We start from the raw sequence: 26,124 nt of genomic DNA, 5'->3' as shown, positions 1-26,124 counted from the left end.
ATGACAGTAATCTACAGGAGATGCTTGACAAAAGATGAACACTGAGCTACGGCTAGATCACAACATATCAAGCTCAAACAAGCATGGCAAAAGTGCAAAAGATAACAGGATCACAGACTTGGTGAAAAACTGGATATGGCAGAAAACAGTATCAGGTAGCAATGTTCAGAGCACGAAATCAACATGCTACAGGAACTTAACATAGTAAAACAAGGCATGGAAGTGTTTTATTAAATGCATATGACAAAAGTCCAGTACTGACCATAAGCCAAAAAGGACCACAAGATATGATGGCAAGCATGTGAACATAGCAAGTTTCGTTATCAGGTTTCAGACTTAGCAGAAAACAGAGCATGGCAGAAACAATAATATGAAGGCATGTTTGTGAGCTTGATGCACTCACTACAGAGCAATGCATGACAAACCAAGCATACCTACAGCAAGATGGCATGTTTATGAAGCTATCCATGGCAATAACAAAAGCATAGCATGTATGGATCAACTACAACAAGCTTGGCAAAATTGCATATCATGTTAAGAATCTGCCAGAAATATTTTATAGCAAAAGTAGAGCAAGATTGAGTCATTGTATGGAACTCCATAATTGCAAACAAGGTCAGGAATGGATCAATTACAACTATAGCTACAAAATATCCTTACTGAACATCTCCAAAATATGCATGGATATCTCTGTAGTATCAAGGTTACATGGCAACAAAATAACAGCAGACAAGGACTTGGAGAAATCACCAAGTCCCTGAAATCAGAAACATTACGGAGCCTACTTTTCATGCTTGTGCTAGTCACCACAGAGATCACAAAAATACATGGCATACACCACTGGAAAGACAGCATGGCATACAACAAAACACATGTAGAGCTCATGCCCATAAGATGCACAGATTTAAAGATACAAAAATGACAAATCTCCAATTTCTGTTAAGAACCAGAGAATAACAGCAGCTAGCCCTCTTCCAACAGAGATTTGGGCATCAAAGATGACCTCTAATGAACATGGTGCAATTGAACAAAATGTAGTGCATCACGAGACGAACAAATTGACATATTACACGCATGAATCAGAGCTACATGCAAGAAGTTATGGAGCTGTGAACAGAGGCATATGCTGAAGAATTTAGAGGACTTAGATAAAATCGGGCACGGGGAAAAAGTCAACCACCTCGAACAGTGGATCTGGATCGGGGTGTTCTCGAGCTCGGGCTCCGGTGGTGCGGCTCGTTGGCGGGAGGACAGGATAGGCCGGCGCGGTCTCCGGCGGAGGGAGGAGGCGGCGGACCTCGACGCCGGGCGGCGAGGGGCGCCGGCGGCCGGAGGAGATGGCGCGGACACCGGGCGTGCACGGACGCCGGGCGGCGGGGCTTCACGGCGGGGATGGCGGTGAGCGGCGAGGCGGCGGCGCGGAGGCGCGGGAGCCAGCGGGCGTCGGGCGGCGGAGCTGCGGGCCGAGAGGGCCTCCCGTGGGCCGAGCGGGCCGCGGCGGAGGGAGGTGGCCGGATGCCACGTGGTGGCGCCCGATTCGTCGGGGCGCAGCAGCGATTTCATCCGGCGGCGCTGGACGCGTCCGCCCGCGGAGAGGAGATTTTTAGGGTTTCGAGGACTGCGAATGTTATTTCGGGATGCCCACATATTTATAGGTAGAGGGAGCTAGGAGGCTCCAAAGGAGGTGCGATTTTCGCCCACACGATCGTGATCGAACGACCTAGAGCATGGAGATGACTTGGAGGGGTTTTGGGCTGGTTTTTAGGAGGGTTTTTGCTGGACACTCAAATGGACTTTGCGGATGCCAGGTTAACCGTTGGAGTACCAAACGACCTCCAAATGGAACGAAACTTGACCGGTGGTCTCCGGGTGGTATATTAAGGCCACTTGACAAGCCTCGGTCCATTCCGAGAATGTTTGACACCCGCTCACGACAGAAAACAAGAGGGGTGCACCGGAGGAGATAGGAGCGCCGGATTGCAAAACGGACAACGGGGAAAATGCTCGGATGCATGAGACGAACACGTATGCAAATGCAATGCACATGATGACATGATATGAAATGCATGACATGAACAAAATGCAAAACGAAAAACAAAAACCCGACCACGGAGGGAATATCATATCACATAGCCGAAAATGGCAAGAGTCGGAGTTACAAATATGGCAAGTTACATGCGGGGTGTTACAGGTGGGTTGGTTAACCTAGGTTTGTTGACCTGGCTAAGATAGGATTAGCCAATGGTCAGCTTGGCTCTGATACCAAGTCTGTCAGGACCGATTTTCGGGATATTAATTTCCCAGAAAATGGCCCTTGTGCTCACCAGCCCCAGGACTACTGTTAGCTGTTGAGGCACCAACTTGATACAGAAATTCCAAGCAAAGAACAAAATATGTAGTACAAGACCATTGTGGCCCATGAGTACAACACTTGGTTTCTAGTGGTTGATGGCGGAAGCGGTTTATGGTTCATCTGCGTCTATGGGACTCCATTTCCCGCAGGAACAGCTGACCAGGATAACCCTATCTTCGCGAGGCTGCTATCATCATTGCGTAGGTTCCGGGGCTGTCATCGTAATGCTCCGAAATGTCCTATGATCATAACGTCAGTCACGAAATAAACAACATTCATGATGCACGCATGCAGGTTAATCATGTAAAATATGGATATGCAATACGGGAGTAGGAATAGGATGTACCGATCGAGTGTCTGGAGCGACGTCTCGAAGGAAAATAAAATAAATCATGCCTCAGTCGGGCGTTTGAGCGACACCACATAAAGGGCTTATAAATATACAAATGATAAGCATGCCACGAAAGGAAAATAAAATAAATCATGCCTCAGTCGGGCGTCTGAGCGACACCACAAAAAGGGCTTATAAATAAAAGAAATAACAAGCATGCCACAGTCGGGCGTCTGAGCGACACCACATAAAGGGCTTATAAATAAAAGAAATAACAAGCATGCCACAGTCGGGCGTCTGAGCGACACCACATAAAGGGCTTATAAATATACAAATGATAAGCATGCCACAGTCGGGCGTCTGAGCGACACCACCTAAAGGGCTTATAAGAAGAATAATCACAAGGAGTATCCAGGAGGTAGAACCATCCCAGGGATACTCAATATTCCAAATACTATAATGGGTTAGTCTGAAAAATAATAATCATCACGAGTCACAAGTCACGATCCAAGTTCTGTTCTAACAGTTTTCTCCTCCGAAGATCGACACTAAGACCAACACTAAGACTGACACTAGACCCATCTCAGGCTGTAGTCCTAACCCATGAACACGGCTATCCGAATGGATTTAACCTTTGCAGAGGGTGTACTCTTTACGCACGAGTAACGGTTTTCTTTAGTCCACCGGGACTAATTCCGTCCATGGTCTTTTAATTGAAAACACGCCTGACCCGCACACACCAGCTTAACTTACCGGCGTCTGGAATCACCCACGGCACCTGTCAAGCAAAACTCTAAGTGGGGAGGCTACAACCTCGACTTAGCATGGGATCAAATTTATATCACGCGCTCTAAGGGGTGCCCCCCTCTCGGTCCCAACCGGAAACACCCATGCCCCCGGACCAGGTGGCATGCCTACCGGATGCATCCGGTATCTTCCACCATGGCCTCTCTGTATGGTGTGTGCTAGGACGGGGTTGACAACTTACTGAACCGTACCCTACCTGCGGCAGGGACAAGTGGTAGTACGAACAAGTATGGGGGTTACTTGAACAAGACTCGATCTACGGCCGACTCAGGGGGTTCAAGTATTCCCTGTATGAATAGCATAACAAATATATCTCAACTAACAGACAGAATCACCGCTCATCATACCTCATCATGCCATACCGGACACACTCGTCTCGACGAGGAACTAGGGACAAGCTCGTGTCTACCCAACACAGCGACTTTCCCGGCTTCCTTCCGGTATGCATGTAAAGCATACGAGGATGATCACTATCACCAGCATATCCATTTCTAACAGCAAAGAATCTCATTATGCCCTCACGCATATGATCGGATCGTCACATAAAATAACAAATGCTCCATGTCAAGGTGGTGTTGTAACCGTACCAAACAAAACACAAAATATTATGCCAGGGTTCAGAATGCTTGCCTTCAGGTTGTGGATAGGAAGGGTGTATTCCAAAACTTTTGAAAGTTCTCTTCTCTCTCCATTTCCTATTTTAAAAGAATATTCAAATACATATGTTTTAAAAACAGTACAAAAAGTTATCCTAAATATTTTTGAAATAAATCTTAAAATAAATTAGATGAAATCTGAGGGAGGTAGGAAAAAGAATCGACTCATTTGGAGTTTTATTTAAAAAGATATAGCCAGTCAAAGTTCTGTTTTTAATAAAAACCAGAAAAAGAAAAAATTTCGGGGAAAATTCATTTTCGAAGTAGAGGAGACGTACTTCAGGGGTTTTACGCGTCCACTTAAACACGTGGTGGCGGGGCTGGGTCACTAACAGTGGGTCCAGCGGGCCCACTGGTCAGGTTTGACTAGTCCCCCGCCTTCTTCCTCCTCTGCCCGAGCCGAGGCGGGGGCTCCGGCGATCCTCGCCGGCGAACGGTGCTCCTCGATGGCATCTGAGGGCGGGGATGGATCCGTGGTTCCAGGGCGGTCCTCCCGGTGGTCGTTGGGTCGTCGGGGTGGAAGGAGTTGCCGGCGGCGAGCTCCGCGGCGGAGGAGGCTTCGGGTGATTTTGGGGGTTTGGGCTCCGGTGGTTCCCGAGCGAAGCTTAGAGGCTGGGCGACTCCGCACAGTCGAGGGGAGTCGGACGGTGGCGTTGGATGGGTGGGGGAGGCCCTGGTTGCGTCGTACTGCACTGGATTGTGGCGGCCACCGAACTGATCGGAGACGGGGAAGAAGGCTTCCCGACGTCGATTGCTGGGTGTTGGCGGCACTAGGGGGATAGAACGAGGTTGCCCGAGTGCTTGGTCGAGCTCGGGGTCCCCTTATATAGGCGTTCGAGGTCGGTCCCGCAGCGGCCGTGGATAAGAATGCCGGCGACCGCCGTTCTGTAGCTGCAGGATGACGTGGCGGCGACGAGCGCGTGCCGACGGGCTTGTGGATGAGCCCGGGCTGTTCCAGGGGGCAGCTGGCGCGTGCGGGTGGCTTGGGCGGCTCCGTCCATGGCAGAGCCTGCTGTGGTCCTCCGCTAGCCACCGTGGCCGACCTGACGGCGGCACTGAGGGGCTCCAGGGGCAGCTCTGCGGCGAGGGAAGGGGCGTGCGTGCTGGCTGCGGGTGGCCAAGGGCCAGAACGGGTGCGGGGAGGGTGGCAGTGCGACGCGGCGGCTCAGTGCGCGCACGTGCAAAACGTGCGCTCTGGGCGCGCCCAGAGCACGCATGCTAGCTGCTCGACGAAAAGCCAATGCATGCCACGGGGCTTGGGGGAGGCTGGGAAGTAGCAGGTTTAGGTTAGAGTCTTCCAGGAGCTTAGTGGACATGCTATTTTGTCCAGAGGTGCAAGGTCACAGTGCAAAGGCAAAAATCATGCCAAAACGGACCATGGACACAAGGTGCTCGACAGATTGCCAAGTGCATCTAGGCAACTCTTGGAGTGGCCAAAAACTCCAGATCAGAGTCTCCCTAGATGTAGGTGATGATGGCAAGATCATTTGGACAAAACCAGAAGCTTGCTAGTGCAAGTTTTGCAAAACTTCAGTTTTGGGCAGTAGGAACAAAGCTTCATTGCATGCACTAAAAATCCTCCAATGGGTCCACTCTCCTGGGCTTAAGGGTTTTGTAGGGAGGACTACAAGCAGGAAAAAGGTCATGGGCACTAGAGCAAAATAAATTAGGGTTGCAGTACAAATCACCAAACTGGACCAGAATGAAGATGAGGTCGATTTTCTCAACTTTTTCGAAGAACACCAATGGGTTTTGCATAAAGTTGAATTATGTGCACCTACTGACATTTCCAAACACTTGGAAGAATTTTTAAAGGAATATTTAAATAGGTTGTAGTGCAAAAATACCTACTGGACTAGATTTGAAAAGTTGATGTAGAGCTCAAAACCTCCAATAACCAAAAGATATCTTTGCATAAAAGTGATGTGGAAACATCACATGACATCCCCAATTTTTGGGAAAATTTTAAATGCATTTATCAAATGGTTGCAGTGCAAAAGAGGCTCCAAATTTATGAAAAATCATTTTAAAAGAATAAAGCTCAGGAAAATAAATTATGCAAATAAATCCTACTGATAAAGAATTGTTTTATTGAGAGAGCATACAAGTCCAATAATACTTTTGGGAAGTTTCCACTTGAGGAAAAAAACCCACAATATTAAAGAGAAGAGGGGTTCTGAAATCAAAAGATAAATCCAGAAAAATATAAAATTTAATTTCCTGGCAAAATTTTAATTAATATAACAAGGTCAAAATTTTGGGGTGTTACAGCACTACCCCCCTTAAGAAAAAAAAATCTCGTCCTCGAGATTTGCTAAAAGCTGTTTTGAACAAACATTGCTTTTACCAAAAAAACATCCTACTTAAGTAATAACAATGTGGCTACAGTGAGGGGCAATAAGTGGTGTAAAACTACATTGTGGTAAACTGGCGTTGCGTGGAAAAATCCATGGTTGGGGAAAAAGGGATATTTCTTTGTTGGATACAGTAAATTTAGAATAAAATTCTAAATTACTAAAATACGCTGGTCGTACCCGAGAGTACAGTGCTCCCTCTGGCTGTCAGGTGGACCCGGGGTCCACTGTCAGCCTCTTCTTCTACCTCTGGCTGTCTCTTCTTCTTCTCTCTCGCGGGCTTTCCCGCGCTTTCTCCACCGGCGATGACTAGCGCGTAGGGCATCTAGGCCGTACTGCGGTAGTGCGCGGCGTGCTAGCTACTGGTGCAGCGTGCACTCACCTCGCGGGCCAGTGCACTGTCGGCACTGCTCGCGGATTCACCTCCGAACACCGGCGATCGAGCGACGAGCGGCGCTGGTGGACCTCGCCCACCGTACACCGATCTCGAGCTATAAAATGATCGCGGCGCTCCTTTCTTCTTCCTCACACCTGGCCTCGCTTCTTCTTCTCCATCTCTGTTTGCAGGGGCTCGAGACGAGGCTCTAATGGCGGAGGTGATGCCGGACTGGTACGTGGTCCTGATGTGCGGAGGTTTGGCGACGTTGCTGGGGTTCTCCGTGCTCCTGTGCGCGATGATCCTTGATGATCGTCGTGATGCTGCCGCTCGAGTGTTAGCTCTTCGCGGTGGTGGTGATCACGAGGATTAGGTGCGGCATCGAGTGCTAACTGCTGTCGGTGTGCTGGAGCAACTTGTGCCCGAAAGATTACTCACAAATCTCTCTTACCGAGACTGTGGTGTCCTCGGGTGTGAACAGTTAGGTGTCAAAAATGTGTACGAGGATTTGTAATTAGCGCACGAGGCGACTGGTTGAGGTTGTGAGTCTACTGTTATGGTGCTGCCCGAAATAAAAATCTATGTCGTGAAGAGGCATATGCTGCAGCAACTCAGGGAAAGAAATCTCACTTGAAAATTTATCGCGAGTGAAAATTAGTTAAATCAAAATTAACAGCAGTAAAACTGCTCACATAATTGAAACCAAATATTTGATCCATCGCACAGATTTTGGATACTACGTACAAGTTACAACACATAATTAAATACTGGGATAATAAACACAGCGGTGACGTCTACAATAAAAACGGTAAACGGACAGGATCCTGAGAAAATGTCTCTGGTACTGGGGCACACTCCTCTTCTATCGGGGCAATCGGATTGACCAGCCGGTGAATGCGTCTCTCCTGGTCAGGCCTCAGTGGTCTGCCAATAGTGATATGAGGATTTAAATCAGCGAGGCTCTGGAGATAACCCATTACCCGCTGAGTCAAACATTCATGAGCGATAACATACTGGGCAAGGTTGGCCAGTACTGGGTCCCTTTTGATTCGCCCACCGGGAAAAGATGCTACTTCTCCGGGTGTTGCATGACTCGGAAAATAATAATACCCTCGATCGCTGGCATAGGGTACCGTGAATCGAAGACGCGCAAGCGCTTCGTACGCAGCAGCTTCTATGGCCATATGCGGGGTCGGCATGGATTTCCCCACGAAGGAGACTTCCCTTGGATCTTGGTTTGGGTTTGCGGGAGGGATGTGCACCACTGCCCAATATTTCGAGGTGGAGGGGGTGATCCTTGATTTGAGCAACTCGTACTGGGGTGGATGGGTAGCACTCATGGTGCTGCAGGTAAAGTCCCACAATATTTTGACAAAACTACCCGGGGTTGCATCTGGAGTCCTCAGATAAATACTGGGGGTCGGCATGGCAAAGAAATGGCTGTGCGTGTTGTGCGCAAGGTGAGAGGTACTTGGCAAGGTCATGAGGTGGCCTTTTATATAGCATTGGGGCTGGGTTATTTACCGTGGTGAAGGGTAACTAGTTTGTCGATTCTGTTCTATGGGGTCGGGGTCAATGCCATAGATACACATATCTCAAAAATGCGACGCATTTCTGTGGGTGTCGTCGGGGTTGGTTTTGGTAGCTGCGCCCGGAATTTAAAATGCAACTGTACGCTGACGTACTTATGCATGGCTACTATTCAAAAATAGGGGCGTACAAGCAGACATTATTTAATAACGGTGATACAGGATCACACAATTACAAGGCGTAGAAAAAAAATACGAAGGCTCGGTACTACTCGAGTGACTTAGTCTACTTCGTTAATGTCTAAGCGGGCTGGCCTTGTGGACGTCGAGGCTTCTCCATGGGTTTCACCGTCGGGATTATCCGGATGAGGTTGAGGGTCTGCAGGGTCGGGGTAGCGATGATGACCATCGCGGGGGTTGTTGGCAACAACCCCGTTGGAGCGTGTTCCCAATAGGTGACGAAGCACTTCTGGGGACACCAACGTATTTTGGTCGATGGCTGGGGCAGACCTCAAGGACGCGATCGGGTGTCCGAACAACATGACTGGCTTGTCGGCTTCGGGCTCGTCTTCTCCTCTTGCCGGGGCTCGGCGAACCAGTTCTCCACGAGCTGCGATCAGATCAAGGGTGATCTGATCGAACAGTTCCTCTAGTGCGCTTACATAGCGCACCAGATACAACAATGCAGGATCCGTCTCGTGATCTCCGTTGGCAACCTGGGGCGGCCTACCATACCCGTCACGGCTAGGGTAATAGTAGAACAAGCGACAGTTAACTCTGGGCAACAAGTGCCGGAGTTGAACTATAGCTTCTCGAGCTGCTAGCTGGATGGCTTGTGGCTCAAAGGAAGTTGTCCTTCCAGTGAACCTGTAGGGGCGTTCCGGCGACAGTCCCCTACCATAGATGTGTACAGTGGCCCAGAATTGACGGCTCTCCCCGCTCATGAGTCCTTGGTACACAACATATTCTGGGGGCTCTTCTAATGCATAGGCACGGCGGGTGAGGTTTGCGAGCACGGTCACAAAACCTCCAAGGTTGTTGGCTGTGGTCTCATTCTGAACAATGGGTCCAGGCATCGTGGCTTGGTTTGGGAAAGAGGCTGTGTTGTGCTGTGTTGAGGCTGGCGTGCCCTTTTTATAGAAAAAGGGGACGGAGTCTTCCTTCGCACGCTTGCAAAAAGGACTATTTAGGGGCCGGTCACTGGCGCGTGATCGACAGGCTAGGCTGATAGGTTGGGCACCGTCTGTCAAAAGGCGTCGGGTCACTGTGGGGCTATCTTACACGAGAAGCTTGCCTGGGTTTGGTTAAGGTCTGGTGGGTTGGTTAACCTAGGTTTGTTGACCTGGCTAAGATAGGATTAGCCAATGGTCAGCCTGGGTCTGATACCAAGTCTGTCAGGACCGATTTTCGGGATATTAATTTGCCAGAAAATGGCCCTTGTGCTCACCAGCCCCAGGATTACTGTTAGCTGATGAGGCACCAACTTGATACAAAAATTCCAAGCAAAGAACAAAATATGTAGTACAAGACCATTGTGGCCCATTAGTACAACACTTGGTTTCTAGTGGTTGATGGCGGAAGCGGTTTGTGGTTCATCTGCGTCTATGGGACTCCATTTCCCGCAGGAACAGCTGACCAGGATAACCCTATCTTCACGAGGCTGCTATCATCATTGCGTAGGTTCCGGGGCTGTCATCGTAATGCTCCGAAATGTCCTATGATCATAACGTCAGTCACGAAATAAACAACATTCATGATGCACGCATGCAGGTTAATCATGTAAAATATGGACATGCAATACGGGAATAGAAATAGGATGTACCGATCGAGTGTCTGGAGCGATGTCTCGACGGAAAATAAAATAAATCATGCCTCAGTCGGGCGTTTGAGCGACACCACATAAAGGGCTTATAAATATACAAATGGTAAGCATGCCACGAAAGGAAAATAAAATAAATCATGCCTCAGTCGGGCGTCTGAGCGACACCACAAAAAGGGCTTATAAATAAAAGAAATAACAAGCATGCCACAGTCGGGCGTCTGAGCGACACCACATAAAGGGCTTATAAATAAAAGAAATAACAAGCATGCCACAATCGGGCGTCTGAGCAACACCACCTAAAGGGCTTATAAGAAGAATAATCACAAGGAGTATCCAGGAGGTAGAACCATCCCAGGAATACGCAATATTCCAAATACTATAATGGGTTAGTCTGAAAAGTAATAATCATCACGAGTCACAAGTCACGATCCAAGTTCTGGTCTAACAGTTTTCTCCTTCGAAGATCGACACTAAGACCAACACTAAGACTGACACTAGACCCATCTCAGGCTGTAGTCCTTACCCATGAACACGGCTATCCGAATGGATTTAACCTCTGCAGAGGGTGTACTCTTTACCCACGAGTAACGGTTTTCTTTAGTCCACCGAGACTAATTCCGTCTACGGCCTTTTAATTGAAAACACGTCTGACCCGCACACACCAGCTTAGCTTACCGGCGTCTGGAATCACCCACGGCAGCTGTCAAGCAAAACTCTAAGTGGGGAGGCTACAACCTCGACTTAGCATGGGATCAAATTTATATCGCGCGCTCTAAGGGGTGCCCCCCTCTCGGTCCCAACCGGAAACACCCATGCCCCCGGACCAGGTGGCATGCCTACCGGATGCATCCGGTATCTTCCACCATGGCCTCTCTGTACGGTGTGTGCTAGGACGGGGTTGACAACTTACTGAACCGTACCCTACCTGCGGCAGGCACAAGTGGTAGTACGAACAAGTATGGGGGTTACTTGAACAAGACTCGATCTACGGCCGACTCAGGGGGTTCAAGTATTCCCTGTATGAATAGCATAACAAATATATCTCAACTAACAGACAGAATCACCGCTCATCATACCTCGCCATGCCATACGGGACACACTCGTCTCGACGAGGAACTAGGGACAAGCTCGTGTCTACCCAAGACAGCGACTTTCCCGGCTTCCTTCCGGTATGCATGTAAAGCATACGAGGATGATCACTATCACCAGCATATCCATTTCTAACAGCAAAGAATCTCATTATGCCCTCACGCATATTATCGGATCGTCACATAAAATAACAAATGCTCCATGTCAAGGTGGTGTTGTAACCGTACCAAACACCACACAAAATATTATGCCAGGGTTCAGAATGCTTGCCTTCAGGTTGTGGAGAGGAAGGGTGTATTCCAAAACTTTTGAAAGTTCTCTTCTCTCTCCATTTCCTATTTTAAAAGAATATTCAAATACATATGTTTTAAAAACAGTACAAAAAGTTATCCTAAATATTTTTGAAATAAATCTTAAAACTAATTAGATGAAATCTGAGGGAGGTAGGAAAAAGAATCAACTCATTTGGAGTTTTATTTAAAAAGATATAGCCAGTCAAAGTTTAGTCAATGTTCTGTTTTTAATAAAAATCAGAAAAAGAAAACGTTTCGGGGACAATACGTTTTCGAAGTAGAGGAGACGTACTTCAAGGATTTTACGCGTCCACTTAAACACGTGGTGGCGGGGCTGGGTCACTGACAGTGGGTCCAGCGGGCCCACTGGTCAGGTTTGACTAGTCCCCCGCCTTCTTCCTCCTCTGCCCGAGCCGAGGCGGGGGCTCCGGCGATCCTCGCCGGCGAACGGTGCTCCTCGATGCCATCTGAGGGCGGGGATGGGTCCGTGGTTCCAGGGCGGTCCTCCCGGTGGTCGTTGGGTCGTCGGGGTGGAAGGAGTTGCCGGCGGCGAGCTCCGCGGCGGAGGAGGCTTCGGGTGATTTTGGGGGTTTGGGCTACGGTGGTTCCCGAGCGAAGCTTAGAGGCTGGGCGACTCCGCACAGTCGAGGGGAGTCGGACGGTGGCGTTGGATGGGTGGGGGTGGCCCTGGTTGTGTCGTACTGCACTGGATTGTGTCGGCCACCGAACTGATCGGAGACGGGGAAGAAAGCTTCCCGACGTCGATTGCTGGGTGTTGGGGGCACTAGGGGGATAGAACGAGGTTGCCTGAGTGCTTGGTTGAGCTCGGGGTCCCCTTATATAGGCGTTCGAGGTCGGTCCTGCGGCGGCCGTGGATAAGAATGCCGGCGACCGCCGTTCTGTAGCTGCAGGACGACGTGGCAGCGACGAGCGCGTGCCGACGGGCTTGTGGATGAGCCCGGGCTGTTCCAGGGGGAAGCTGGCGCGCGCGGGTGGCTTGGGCGGCGCCGTCCATGGCAGAGCCTGCTGTGGCCGGCCGCTAGCCGCCGTGGCCGACCTGACGGCGGCACTGAGGGGCTCCAGGGGCGGCTCTGCGGCGAGGGAAGGGGCGGGCGTGCTGGCTGCGGGTGGCCAAGGGCCAGAACGGGTGCGGGGAGGGCGGCAGTGCGACGCGGTGGCTCGGTGCGCGCGCATGCAAAACGTGCGCTCTGGGCGCGCCCAGAGCACGCATGCTAGCTGCTCGACGAAAAGCCAATGGATGCCAGGGCTAGGGGGAGGCTGGCAAGTAGCAGGTTTAGGTTAGAGTCTTCTAGGAGCTTAGTGGACATGCTATTTTGTCCAGAGGTGCAAGGTCACAGTGCAAAGGCAAAAATCATGCCAAAACTGACCATGCACACAAGGTGCTCGACAGATTGCTAAGTGCATCTAGGCAACTCTTGGAGTGGCCAAAAACTCCAGATCAGGGTCTCCCTAGATGTAGGTGATGATGGCAAGATAATTTGGACAAAACCAGAAGCTTGCTAGTGCAAGTTTTGCAAAACTTCAGTTTTGGGCAGCAAGAACAAAGCTTCATTGCATGCACTAAGAATCCTCCAATGGGTCCACTCTCCTGGGCTTAAGGGTTTTGTAGGGAGGACTACAAGCAGGAAAAAGCTCATGGGCACTAGAGCAAAATAAATTAGGGTTGCAGTACAAATCACCAAACTGGACCAGAATGAAGATGAGGATGATTTTCTCAACTTTTTCAAAGAACACCAATGGGTTTTTGCATAAAGTTGAATTATGTGCACCTACTGACATTTCCAAACACTTGGAAGAATTTTTAAAGGAATATTTAAATAGGTTGTAGTGCAAAAATACCTACTGGACCAGATTTGAAAAGTTGATGTAGAGCTCAAAACCTCCAATAACCCAAAGATATCTTTGCATAAAAGTGATGTGGAAACATCACATGACATCCCCAAATTTTGGTGAAAATTTTAAATGCATTTATCAAATGGTTGTAGTGCAAAAGAGGCTCCAAATTTATGAAAAATCATTTTAAAAGAATAAAGCTCAGGAAAAACAATTATGCAAATAAATCCTACTGATAAAGAATTGTTTTATTGAGAGAGCATACAAGTCCAATAATACTTTTGGGAAGTTTCCACTTGAGGAAAAAACCCACAATATTAAAGAGAAGAGGGGTTCTGAAATCAAAAGATAAATCCAGAAAAATAGAAAATTTAATTTCCTGGCAAAATTTTAATTAATAAAACAAGGTCAAAATTTTGGGGTGTTACAATACTGGAGAAGGATTCGGCTCTTTCGATCCACACGCTGAACACAGCTAGTTCGAGAGCTCAAGAACTCTCAGAAATACACCCACCAAAGCAGGACTAGGGTTTTACGCATCCTCGCGGACCGAACCTGGGTAAACGATCCTTGTGCTATCTAGTAGCCCTGCTCTCCTCGCAACCCTGCGCCCCGGCAACCGTAGTAGGGATTCTTGTGATCCCATAGGTGTCGTTCCACACCGACAATGTGGCCTGGCGAGCCCCTGCCCGGCAGCTACTTCGGCCTGGTAAAGCGGCTTGTGAATGCCTGCCCATGGCTTGAAGTCATAAAGTGGTCCGTCTGCATTGAGGGTGCGCGCAGGGCCTTTGCCCGTGCGAAAGTGCACTGGGCGAAGATGGATGCCGAAAAGCTGGTGAAGGAGGGGCCACCGGAGGGCAAGGAGCATCACCACCCCAAAAAGTATTATGACAGTGTCCTGAAGGCAGAGGAATGTGCTAAGGATGTAATATTTGAATGAATGTACTCATGTGGTCCTGTAATATGAAAACGAGTTCATGTGCGCTATATAAAGCTTGTCGATTTAAAATATTACCTTCTGTGCGGCCGTTTATAAAATCTGAGAGTTGGCTAGTCGTCGGCTTCTGCCCCCATGTAACTAGTACTGAGGTGTTCGGGATAAATCTTAAACACTCTTTATCCAAACAAATTGATCCTTTAAGGAGGTGTTTAGCGAAGCGAACAAGGCAATCGGACTATACAACTTTATCACTCTCACTTAGCCATAGAAGTCTACAATTTTAAAATTTGGCGAAACCCCTTATATTCGGAAGGCCGAACTTGGGGCGCTATATACGCCTAAATCGGACAAGGCCGATTCCTCGCCCGAAGCGGAAGAAATCTTTAAGGATTTGAGACCTCTCAAACAGCGACCAGCTCTCACCGCATCATGACAGTCAGTTGTCGGCTTTCTCTAATGAGGTGCTCGTCCGGAAGAACCGGGACACAATCGTAGTAGTTCTCCCAGTGCTACCTTAGCCGATATAGCGGAACGTAAGGTACCAAAACATGGGAGCCGGGCAAACCCAACTATTGACCCAAGACATGATTCGGAGCTGATGCATATAATGCTATAAGTTTGGGGTGCCGCACTGTCGAAAGTGTTCGGACTTTTCTTGCCGTGTTATGGGGTACACTGAAGCCCCTGGCGCAATGGACGTACCAGAATGTACGGGTGCAATTTGTCATAAATAAGCAGACAAGGAAAAAAGATGAAGAAATGCAATAATAAGCTAACGTTGTACATTGTTATTTAAATGATACGTCAAAGCGTATGTCTACAAGTAGTGCAATAAGAAAAAATAGGACTATTTGACATGTCCTATCCAAGGGCAATTTGCGTGTGGGTATGTAAAACAGGTATAGCGATCGTCACAAGAGACCACCTGGGGATTCCCTTGTATGTCAAAGCTTCTTGCTTCCTTGGTGTTTCCTTCGCGTGATGTGTTCGATAATCAGGCTATCGGAAAGGGCTTCTAGAGAATAGGGTCCTGAAAGGAAGAAAATGGTAAAGATATACGGGTCCTGAGGCGGTTTAGCCGCATTGTGGGCTTGCCATAGCCGTGCCTCCGCCTATGCCCATGGTATCTTGAGTGCGTAATTATGTACGCGCGGCACAAATTTTGCCGCTTGACTGGGCCGGAGGCCGAATTGCTAGGCGAGCTCTGGACGTGCGGGGCGATCCTGTTGCTGGGTACTCCGGACTCGCTTGAAGGTGTCCGGGGGCTTTATCGCCGAATTGGCGGTTTGCCTCAGAAGGCTGCTTTGTACTTCTGCTGCGAGGGCCACAGTGTGCTCCTCCGTACAGAGCGAGCGCTCTGTGTTTCCATTAACTGTTATAACCCCGCGAGGTCCTGGCATTTTGAGCTTGAGGTATGCATAATGTGGTACCGCATTGAATCTGGCGAATGCGGTTCGTCCGAGCAGTGCGTGATAGCCACTGCTGAAGGGGACGATATCGAAGATTAACTCCTCGCTTCGGAAGTTGTCCGGAGATCGGAAGACCACTTCCAGTGTGATTGAGCCCGTGCAACAGGCCTCTACACCTGGTATGACACATTTAAAGGTGGTTTTTTGTGGGTTTGATCCTTGAGGGGTCGATACCCATTTTGCACACTGTATCCTGATAGAGCAGGTTCAGGCTGCTGCCACCGTCCATAAGGACTCGAGTGAGGTGAAATCCGTCAATGATGGGGTCAACGACCAATGCGGCAGAACCGCCCTGACAAATACTGGTAGGGTGGTCCCTGCGATCAAAAGTGATCGGACAAGAAGACCATGGGTTGAACTTTGGGGCGACTGGCTCCATCGCATAGACGCCCCTTAGTGCACGCTTCCGTTCCTGCTTGGGAATATGGGTTGCGTATATCAAGTTCACCGTTTTCACTTGGGGAGGAGATTTCTTCTGTCCTCCTGTGTTCGGCGGCCGAGGCTCCTCCTCGTCATCGCTATGCAGCCCCTTTTCCTTGTTTTCGGGATTCAACTTGCCGGCCTATTTGAACACCCAGCATTCATTGTTGTTGTGGTTGGCTGGTTTATCGGAGGTGCCGTGAATTTGACACGAGCGATCGAGTATGCGGACCAAACTGGACGGGCCCGGATTGCTTCTTTTGAACGGCTTTTTCCGCTGACCGGACTTTGGGCCGCTGAATCCGGCATTGACTGCCTTGTCTTCGGCGTTGTCGCCGTTGTGGTGACGCTTGTGTCTGTTGCGACGTGGCTTGCTGGTGCTATCTCTGGCATCTGAATTGCCAGGATTTCTTGATGTGTTGTTGCTGCGAGCCAGCCAGCTGTCCTCGCCCGCACAAAAGTGGGTCATGGGTGTCGTGAGGGCTGCCATGGACTTTCGCTTCTCTTGGCCGAGGTGTCGGGCGAGCCACTCGTCGCGGATGTTATGCTTAAATGCCGCTAAGGCCTCGGCATCCGGACAGTCGACAATTTGGTTCTTTTTAGTTAGGAACCGAGTCCAGAATTTCCTGGCTGACTCCCCGGGCTGTTGGGTTATGTGACTCAAGTCATCAGCATCCGGTGGTCGCTCATAAGTGCCCTGGAAGTTGTCAAGGAATGCGTCTTCCAAGTTCTCCCAACTGCCAATGGAGTTTGTCGGCAGGCTATTCAGCCAATGCCGAGCCGGCCCTTTGAGTTTTAGTGGGAGGTACTTGATGGCATGTAGATCATCACCGCGGGCCATGTGGATGTGGAGGAGGAAATCTTCAATCCATACCGTGGGGTCTGTTGTACCATCATATGATTCAATGTTCACGGGTTTAAACCCTTCTGGGAATTCGTGATCCATTACTTCGTCGGTGAAGCATAGGGGGTGTGCGGCGCCTCTGTCCGGGCTATATCACAATGCAGTTCATACGAGTCTTGTCTACTGTATTCGGCCCAGCCGGATTTGCTTTTAGTATATCCGGCGTAACGGTCATCGTCACGCGTAGGGGCGCGCCCCCGTGATCCTTAGATCGATCTTGCATGTCCTGCTTTGTTTTCCAATACGTCTCGCAGGTCCTGCGTGTAGCCCCGGGCATTGGTGTTTCTGTTTGACTGGCGAAGGGGTGCGGGTTGGACTTCGGGCTGATATGCCGCTTTGTCTTGGCCACGAGGTGGCCGGTCAGCCGCATCATATGCTGGTAGTGTAGGATTTAATGCTTCCTCCTCGAGTTGGGGTAGCAACCTGCGCTTTGGGTAACTTTTTGTTGGGCGCTCGAGTTCGTATTCCTCGGCTGCCAGGACTTCGGGCCATCTATCCGCTAGAAGATCTTGATCAGCTTGAAGCTGCTGCTGCTTTTTCTTCAGGCATTTTGCTGTGGCTGTAAGCCAGCGTCTGAAGTGCTCCTGTTCTATGGGATCCTCAGGCACGATGAATTATTCGTCGCCGAGGCTCACCTCGTCTTCGTAGAGGGGCATGTAATTGTCATCCTCTGATTCTCCGTCTGTCGCCTGTTCTTTAGGGCTAGCTTGCCCATCCTCCTGCTTGAAGCCTGGCTGGGGCGGGGGGGGGGGGGTTGTCTTCGTCTTCGGCACTATCCATAACGTTATTGTCTCTTGTGCGTGTATCGCTGATTTTGCTATGGCGGGGCTTAGAGCGGCACCGATGACGCCGGTGCTCAGATTGCTTCTCGAGGGGATTATCCTCCGTTGCCTTATTGCCATCGCTTTCTTTGGGGGTGTCCACCATATATATATCATATGATGAGGTGGCTGTCCAGCGCCCTGTGGGCGGTGGCTCCTGTTGTTCTCCTGCATCGTCGTCCATACCGTCGATGTCTTCGGAGCCGAAATCAAGCATGTCGGTTAAGTCATCGACAGTGGCTATTAAGTGGGTGGTGGGTGGGGAACGAATTTCTACGTTGTCCGCTTCCCACGCAAGACAGACATAGTTCGGCCAAGGGTCTCCTGACAAGGAGAGAGATCTCAATGAATTTAGCACGTCGCCCAAGGGCGAGTGCTTAAAGATATCCGCGGAGGTAAACTCCATGATCGGTGCCCAATCAGATTCGATAGGCACGGACGCAAGCGGTTCGGAACCTGTGGCTGGGGACGAATCCAAGGGTCCGATGACACAGGTCTCATAGGAGGTCAAGTCAGTATTCGGCTCTATCGCCGCTGAGTGTGCGGCCTCCGTCGCGGGGTCCATCCACCCGTCCTCGGATGGCACGATCTGCTCCGGATTGAGGGCCGGAGTAGCCGCAGGTGTGACCTCCCGAACACCGTCCAACGGCAGAGCTAAGTCATGCTCATCGTGACTGTGCAGCAGACCTGACATGGGCTCGAATCCATCGAAGATTATCGGTGGAGAACGACACCTATGGGATCACAAGAATCCCTACTGCGGTTGCGGGGCACAGGGTTGAGAGAAGAGCGGGTCTAACAGAGAGCATGCGGTTCGTTTATCCAGGTTCAGGCCGCGAGGATGCGTAAAACTCTAGTCCTGCTTTGGTGGATGTATTCTGAGTTCTTGAACTAGCTACAGGGTGTAACGAGCTCCAAAAAGTCGAATCCTCCTCCTCGTCGCCTTGGGCCTCCTTTTATAGAAAAAGGGGTTGCCACAGTGGCACACAGGAGGTGGGAAGGCAATAGTGTTGCGAGGTTATCGCTGGTACTACAGGACAAAGCGCATTTAGTGCGAGGCTTAGGTATCCCTTCACTTTATCAGGGACGGGGGCGAGGCCCGTCCCGTCCTTCGCCGCTCCTCCAAGCTTCAACACGCACACTGGCCAGTGATGCATGCGGTGCCATGTAGGTAGGCAGGCAGCTGAGGTGGCGCGGTGGTGGAGCCTCCACGAAGGGCTGCATGTTTGCAACGCAGGTGCCTGCCCAGCTGGTTGGGTCGGCAGCTGCATGCGAACGGCGGCGGAGACTTGGCTGGTGCGGGCCTGACGGTGGCCCCGCTGGTGCGCTTGGCGAGGGCCTTGCCGGGCTTGCCGCGACACGTCGTCGTCCCCGGCAAGGTTCTTGTCTGGGTCGTCGTCTTCTAATCCTTGTCTATTCTTGGATATGTCTTCGCAAAGATCTGCATGCCACCTCGGAGGTCCCTTCCCGAGCCCTGGCTCCACGCGGATGATGGCGTTGGGGATCGTGGGCTCAAGGGTGGCTCACTCCGTTGGTGTGGGGTGAGCCGCCCTGGCAAGGGTCTTGCCTGGGCTACCGAGGCTACCCCCGGCAAGGGTCTCCTACCGGGGGAACCTGCTTCCTCCCTTTGCTCTTTGTGGCCTTGGCCTTGGCGTTGCTCTGGCTGTCTTGGGCTTCCGTCTTACCTTGGCTCACCTCCCTCACTCTGCTTGGTGTGGTCGCAGGCGCGGCTCTGACTGCCCATGCACAGGTAAAGGGGGTACAAAAATATGCCCCTAGTTTTGTACAGCGGCAGGAGCCCCCGGGCCTGGGCCACACATAAGCGCGACACGTTGTAGGGAGAGGCCCAAAACGGTGCGCGGGCAGGCGGGGCGGTCTATACCGCGGTAAGATTTTTCGCGCGTTGTGCTTCCCACAACCCGCGCGCGCGGCGCGGCGTGGAGGGGCGTGCGTGACGTGGGCGGCATGCGTGGGGCGGTTTTGACACGCATGCATCACATCGCAGTAGATGGGCGGCGCGACCCCCGGCTTCCCCATAAAAAGGGATAACCGCGGGCGCACTGTTCCTTTTACCCTTCGCGCAACCCCAATCTCGGAAAACTCCGCCTGTCTCCCTCCTCTTCTCCAAGCTTCGTCTCCGCTCGCCGCCGTTGTGCTTCTACCGCCCTCCGCTCCTCCCCCCTCCTTAAGCCACCATGGCGCCAAAATCCACCAAGGGCAAGGGGGTGGCCAAGGATGCCGGGGTTGTGGAGCCGCCGGAGAGCGCGCTGTCGGGACAACGGACGCAGTCCGCCTTGTTCTTCCCCTCGACGGTCGATGTGTTCGAGCTTTGGGACTTCTTCAGGCCCCTGTGGGGAGTGAAGACGGGGGAGGGGGGAGAATTCGGGGCACCCGGCCACGCGCGTCATCCCCGCCGCCTACGCCGAGCCTGCCCCAAATCGGTTCCCCTTCGTTGATTACTTTTCTTGCGGGCTCTGCCCTCCCTTTTTCGATTTCTTCAGCGACATCATGCACACCTTCGGCTTCCGTCTCTTGAGTTTTACTCCGAATGCGGTGGCGTGCATGGCCCTTTTCGCGCACCTTTGCTAAGGCTTTGCCGGGGTGCACCCTAGCACGGCGCTCTTCCGCCACTATTTCTACCCTCGGATCCAGACGGGGGGTGCCATCTCTGGTTGCATCACCTGGATCCCAAGATCCAAGGAGGCATACCCGGACGGCGCCATGAAGGAGAGGTGGGAGGAGTGGCGGGGCCGGTGGTGCTGGATTGAAGAGAAGGACCCGCCGGCGTTCTGCAAAGTTCGCCGGGCGCCGCCGGTTCGCGGCAGTGATTGGAGCGACGTTGATGCCGCTGACGGAAAGCTCACGGTTGCCACCACAAGGATTCTCCGACTTACCCAGGCCGGGCTCACCCTTGAAATGATCAGGGCGGACATCATCCGCCGCCGGATTGCTCCGTTGCATAACAAGGGGAGGCCAGCCTGGCTCTTCACGAACCCCGCTGACATCATGCAACTCCGCCCAGGCCTTGACCACAACTTTACGGTGATGGCGCACGCCCATTTCTGCCAGCGGCTCTTCCATCTTGACATGGGCCGTGACGGCGAGGTCGAGCGGACCGGCAAGGTTGCGAGGGCCGCCGCGAAGGCCGGCAAGGTCCTCAAGGGGCCGTTGTTCAAGCTGCCAATGGGGGTGGTCCCGTTGTGTAATAAAACGCGTCGGTCCGAGATCATTGCTATGATGCCAGACTGCAATGCGCATGGCCCCGATCCGAGCTGGGAGGTGCCGAAGGACGTCGAAGTGCAGCAGTTCTTTGACACCCTGCACGAGGGGTACGTCGACGCCGACGCCGAGCGACTGCTTGTCATGGACACCACCCAGGCGGAGCTGGACTACATCGCCACCAGGGCGAAGGAGGCACAGCTCGCCAGGGAGGCCGGCAGCGATGGCGGCATGGAGGACAAGGCCGCGACGGCCACAGAGGAGGAGGAGGAGCTTGCCCAGTGGGTGGCGGCCGCCGGGGGAGCCAGAAGCACCGGCACCGAGGCTGCACTGGTTGAGGATGTGACCGGCGAGTCGTCAAAGGAGGAGGCCGAGACCGCAGACCAGACACCGCCTGTGGGGAGGGGGCGAGTCCTGCGGCGGGCTAGTTCCGGTGAGCCGGTTCGGCCCCGCAGGGCTGCGCAGCCGCAGCTGACCTTGGAGGGGTGCCAGCCCCACACGAGGGCCGCGGCGTCGAAGAAGCCGACGAAGGTCGCGGTGAAGAACAAGATGGCCGCTCCTTCTTCATTCAGGCGTGCCCAGACGCCGCCTCCCTCCCCTCCTCCGGCGAACGTCGGCGCGGGGATCACCTTTGATTATGGATCCCTCAGTCTGAGGAGGAAAAGGAAGACAACAGAGGAGAGGAGGACGATGAGTAAGCATCCGATTCCTCTCCGTTATCTCTGCCTCTCCAACCTGCGTTACTGATCTTGACTTGTTTTCATCTTTGCAGGGACGCGGATGCGCTGGCCCAGAGAGCAAAAAGGGCCAAGGTCTCGGCGGGTGGCCAGCCCCCGGCTAGTACTTCGAGGGCTCCCTTGGTGGTATTGAGCAGCCCGGACAGCAGCCCCCGGCAAAGCCCCCAGCGTAAGTTCATCATTCTTCTCTCTTCGACATGTGTCAGGGGCGCGACACTTTGGTGCTGACCTTGCCAGGTGTGCAGGAGGGGAGCAGCAGCAGGAGGAGCCACAGGGGGCTACTCCCAACACGCCGCCCCCATCGACCACGCCGCCCTGAGGGACGTCCCCGGCAAGGGCGCCAAGCACCGAGCCCACACACATGCGGGAGGAGGAAGAGAACTTGGGCGCCGGTGGCTTTGCCTTGACGCCAAATGTTGGCGGGGAGGGGACTTGCGTTTCCCAGCCGGGTGCGGGCACCGGTAAGTCATTCGCCGTTTGTCCCTGCTTCTTCTTCTTTCCGGTTCTTGGTCTTGGCCTTGCCTCACCCTTATCTTCGGCGCCCAGATTCCTCCTTAGTGGACCCAGAGGACGTGGACGCCGTCATCAAGGGCGTCGCCAAGGCCGCCGAGGAGGCCGCCGAGGGGCCTACCGGGGAGGCCGACAAGGCTGCCGCTGAGGAGGCCGGCATGGGGTTTGCCGGGGAGACGGAGGAGGAGGCTGGTGACCGGCCTTCCTCCTCTGCTGCTTCCGGCTCCGACAAGTACCTAAGGGTGAGCGACGACTTGTTCTTCCACCTTCCAGACGCGTCGAGCACCAGGACGCCTGTTGAAGGAGAGGTGCTCGACGACGAGGTGCTTGCCGCCGCCGGGCTTGAAGTCGTTGATGAGCCAATCGTTGGCGGTGGCGGTTCGCAGGAATAGCGGCTCCTCCACGCCATGGGAGCCAGCTTCCGGAAGCTCCAGGCGCTCCACCGCGCCCGCCTGTACAAGGTTAAGTCCAGGATGGCGGTGGTGGAGAAGGCAGAGGCGGACCTCCAGGAGCGCGTCGCCGAAGCGCGGGATTGGCTCCGCGAGGCCCACGAGAAGCTCAAGGCGGCCCAGGACGAGCAGGCCAAGCGTGACGTGGAGCTTACCATGAAGCTTCCCGATGTCGAGAAAGCTCAGAAGGCGGTGAAGAACTCGGTCGAGGCCGCCGAGGCCGTTCGGACCCAGCGCGAGGCCGCGCTGAACTCCCAGGAGGAGGACCTTGCCGCACGTGAGGAGAAGCTCGCCGCCACACTTCGTGGGAAAGATGCTGAGGTGGAGAAGCTTGTCCTGCAGCGGACCAGTGAGCTGGAGCAGAGGCACAAGGAGGCACTCAATGCCCAGGCCTAGGTTCACACCGGCAAGGTGAAGGAGCTGGAGGAGGAGCGCGACGGGCTGAAGGAGCAGGCGTTGAAGCTGTCCCGGGAGAAGGACACGCTTAACGGTGCTCTGACGGAGGCACATGGCGCGGTTATCAGCAAGGCTGGGGAGCTTGCCGAGGCCAACAACTCCATCGGGGATCTCAAGATGAAGCTGAAGGGTCTCGAGGAGGCGCTGGAGGAGGCCAAGACTCGAGAGGAAACCCTGGCTAAGGCGCTGGAGGACGAGAAGCAGTTGCGGGAGAACGAAGGCCTCAACTTCGCCGATCATGTGGCGGGCGAGAACCGTTGGCTCGAACACCTTGCCGCCGTCGGCAACCATGCCGCCGCGCAGTTTGCCACCATGGGGATGCCGGATGTGAGGTATGTCCCGGAGCGGAGCGTGAGTGCCAATTGCAGCCTGACCTTGTTCTTTGAGAAGGTCGTCCATGCTCTGGAGCGGCTCCACGCCAACCGGGCGGCCTCACTAACCGAGGAGTCCCGGATGCTTTGTCAGGGCGCCATGACCAAGGTTCTCACCAAGGTGGCGCACTGTTACCCCAACCTCGACTTCGATGTCGCGCTGGAGAGCTTGCCGGAGGGTGTCGACCTCGCGCCGCTCAGGGAGCGCATCAAGCCCATCATCAGCCGTGTCGGCGGAAATCTGAGGGTGGAGGTCCAGCGCCGGGACTAGGCATCCCGTTCCTCATTGCCGCTGCGGGTTCACAACCAAGATAATTGCTACCTCTAGTTAGAATCGCGGCAACAATTTGATGTAACATAACTCTGCAGCACTTTCAGTACTATGCATGTTATTTCCTTGTTCAATTTCCCTTTGTATACGTGCCCTACACCAACTGGGCAGGCTCGCCGGCACGGAACCCCAAGGCGGCGTCTTGGGGACAGATCCCCATTGCCCTGCCGGGTATGCGTGCTGCCGAGCAAGCCACCTTACCATTCTTAACGCGGCCGCTCGAACTGTTGAGCTTGACTCGAGTCAGAATCGAGAGTGTTGTCAATCGCGGAAGGCTACCCTGCCGCTTGAGCTGTTGAGCGGACTCGAAACAGGGCAAGGGCGTTGCCGACAGCGGGAGAGACCCCTGGCGTGCAGGTTTTCCATACAAAGGCACGACATCTCCGAGGGAAATAACCTCGTATAAAAAGGAAAGAAAGTAGTCAGGGTTCGGTGTGACTTAGCTTCTGCTTGTAGTCACGCCGGCGTCGATCTTTCGACCCCCTCTCCTGCTTCTCTTAGAGCCATCGCGATGAAGAAACACTCACTTAACTGCTAAAACAAATTCTCACAATTGCGCGCCCCCTACCTGGCGCGCCAAAAATGTCGGTGGAGAACGACACCTATGGGATCACAAGAATCTCTACGGCGGTTGCGGGGCGCGGGGTTGAGAGAAGAGCGGGTCTAACAGAGAGCACACGGTTCGTTTATCCAGGTTCGGGCCGCGAGGATGCGTAAAACCCTAGTCCTGCTTTGGTGGATGTACTCTCAGTTCTTAAACTAGCTACGGGGTGTAACGAGCTCCAAAAAGCCGAATCCTCATCCTCGTCGCCTTGGGCCTCCTTTTATAGAAAAAGGGGTTGCCACAGTGGCACACAGGAGGTGGGAAGGCAACAGTGTTGCGAGGTTATCGCTGGTATTACAGGACAAAGCACATTTAATGCGAGGCTTAGGTGTCCCTTCACTTTATCGGGGATGGGGGCGAGGCCCGTCCCGTTCGTCGCCGCTTCTCCAAGCTTTGACACGCGCCCTGGCCAGCGATGCATCCGGTGCCATGTAGGTAGGCAGGCAGCTGAGGTGGCGCGGTGGTGGAGCCTCCACGAAGGGCTGCATGTTTGCCACGCAGGTGCCTTCCCAGTTGGTTGGGTCGGTAGCTGCATGCGAACGGCGGCGGAGACTTGGCTGGTGCGGGCCTGACGGTGGCCCTGCTGGTGCGCTTGGCGAGGGCCTTGCCGGGTGGCCCGGCAAGGGTCTGGCCGTGGCGCGCAGGTGTCCCCGGCAAGGGGCTTGCCGCGGCACGTCGTCGTCCCCGGCAAGGGTCTTGCCGGGGGTCGTCGTCTTCTAATCCTTGTCTATTCTTGGATATGTCTTCACAAAGATCTGCATGCCACCTCCGAGGTGCCTTCCCGAGCCCTGGCTCCACGCGGATGATGGCGTTGGGGATCGTGGGCTCAAGGGTGGCTCACTCTGTTGGTGTGGGGCGAGCCGCCCCGGCAAGGGTCTTGCCGGGGCTGCCGAGGCTGCCCCCGGCAAGGGTCTCCTGCCGGGGGAACCTGCTTCGTCCCTTTGCTCTTTGTGGCCTTGGCCTTGGCGTTGCTCTGGCTGTCTTGGGCTTCGGTCTTACCTTGGCTCACCTCCCTCGCTCTGCTTGGCGTGGTCGCGGGCGCGGCTCTGACTGCCCGTGCATAGGTAAAGGGGTACAAAAATGTGCCCCTAGTTTTGTACACCGACAAAGATCAAGTCTCTGCGGATGTTGGCAGTATAGTTCAAGCTTCCAAACCTGACCTGATGGCCAGGGGCGTAGCTATCGATCTGCTCCAGATGGCCAAGCGAGTTAGTCCACAGTACGAAGCCGCCGAATACGAAGATCTGTCCGGGGAGAAAAACCTCACCCTGGATCGCATCGTTGCCGATGATCGAAGGAGCCATCAAGCCTTTATCGTGACGGCAAAGTGGAACTCTCAATGAAAGCACCAATGTCGGTGTCAAAACCGGCGGATCTCGGGTAGGGGGTCCCGAACTGTGCGTCTAAGGCTAATGGTAACAGGAGGCGG

This window comes from Aegilops tauschii, chromosome 6, assembly GCF_002575655.3.
Source record: "Aegilops tauschii subsp. strangulata cultivar AL8/78 chromosome 6, Aet v6.0, whole genome shotgun sequence".
Taxonomy (NCBI): Eukaryota; Viridiplantae; Streptophyta; class Magnoliopsida; order Poales; family Poaceae; genus Aegilops; species Aegilops tauschii.
Note: the sequence above shows the minus strand (reverse complement) of the source record.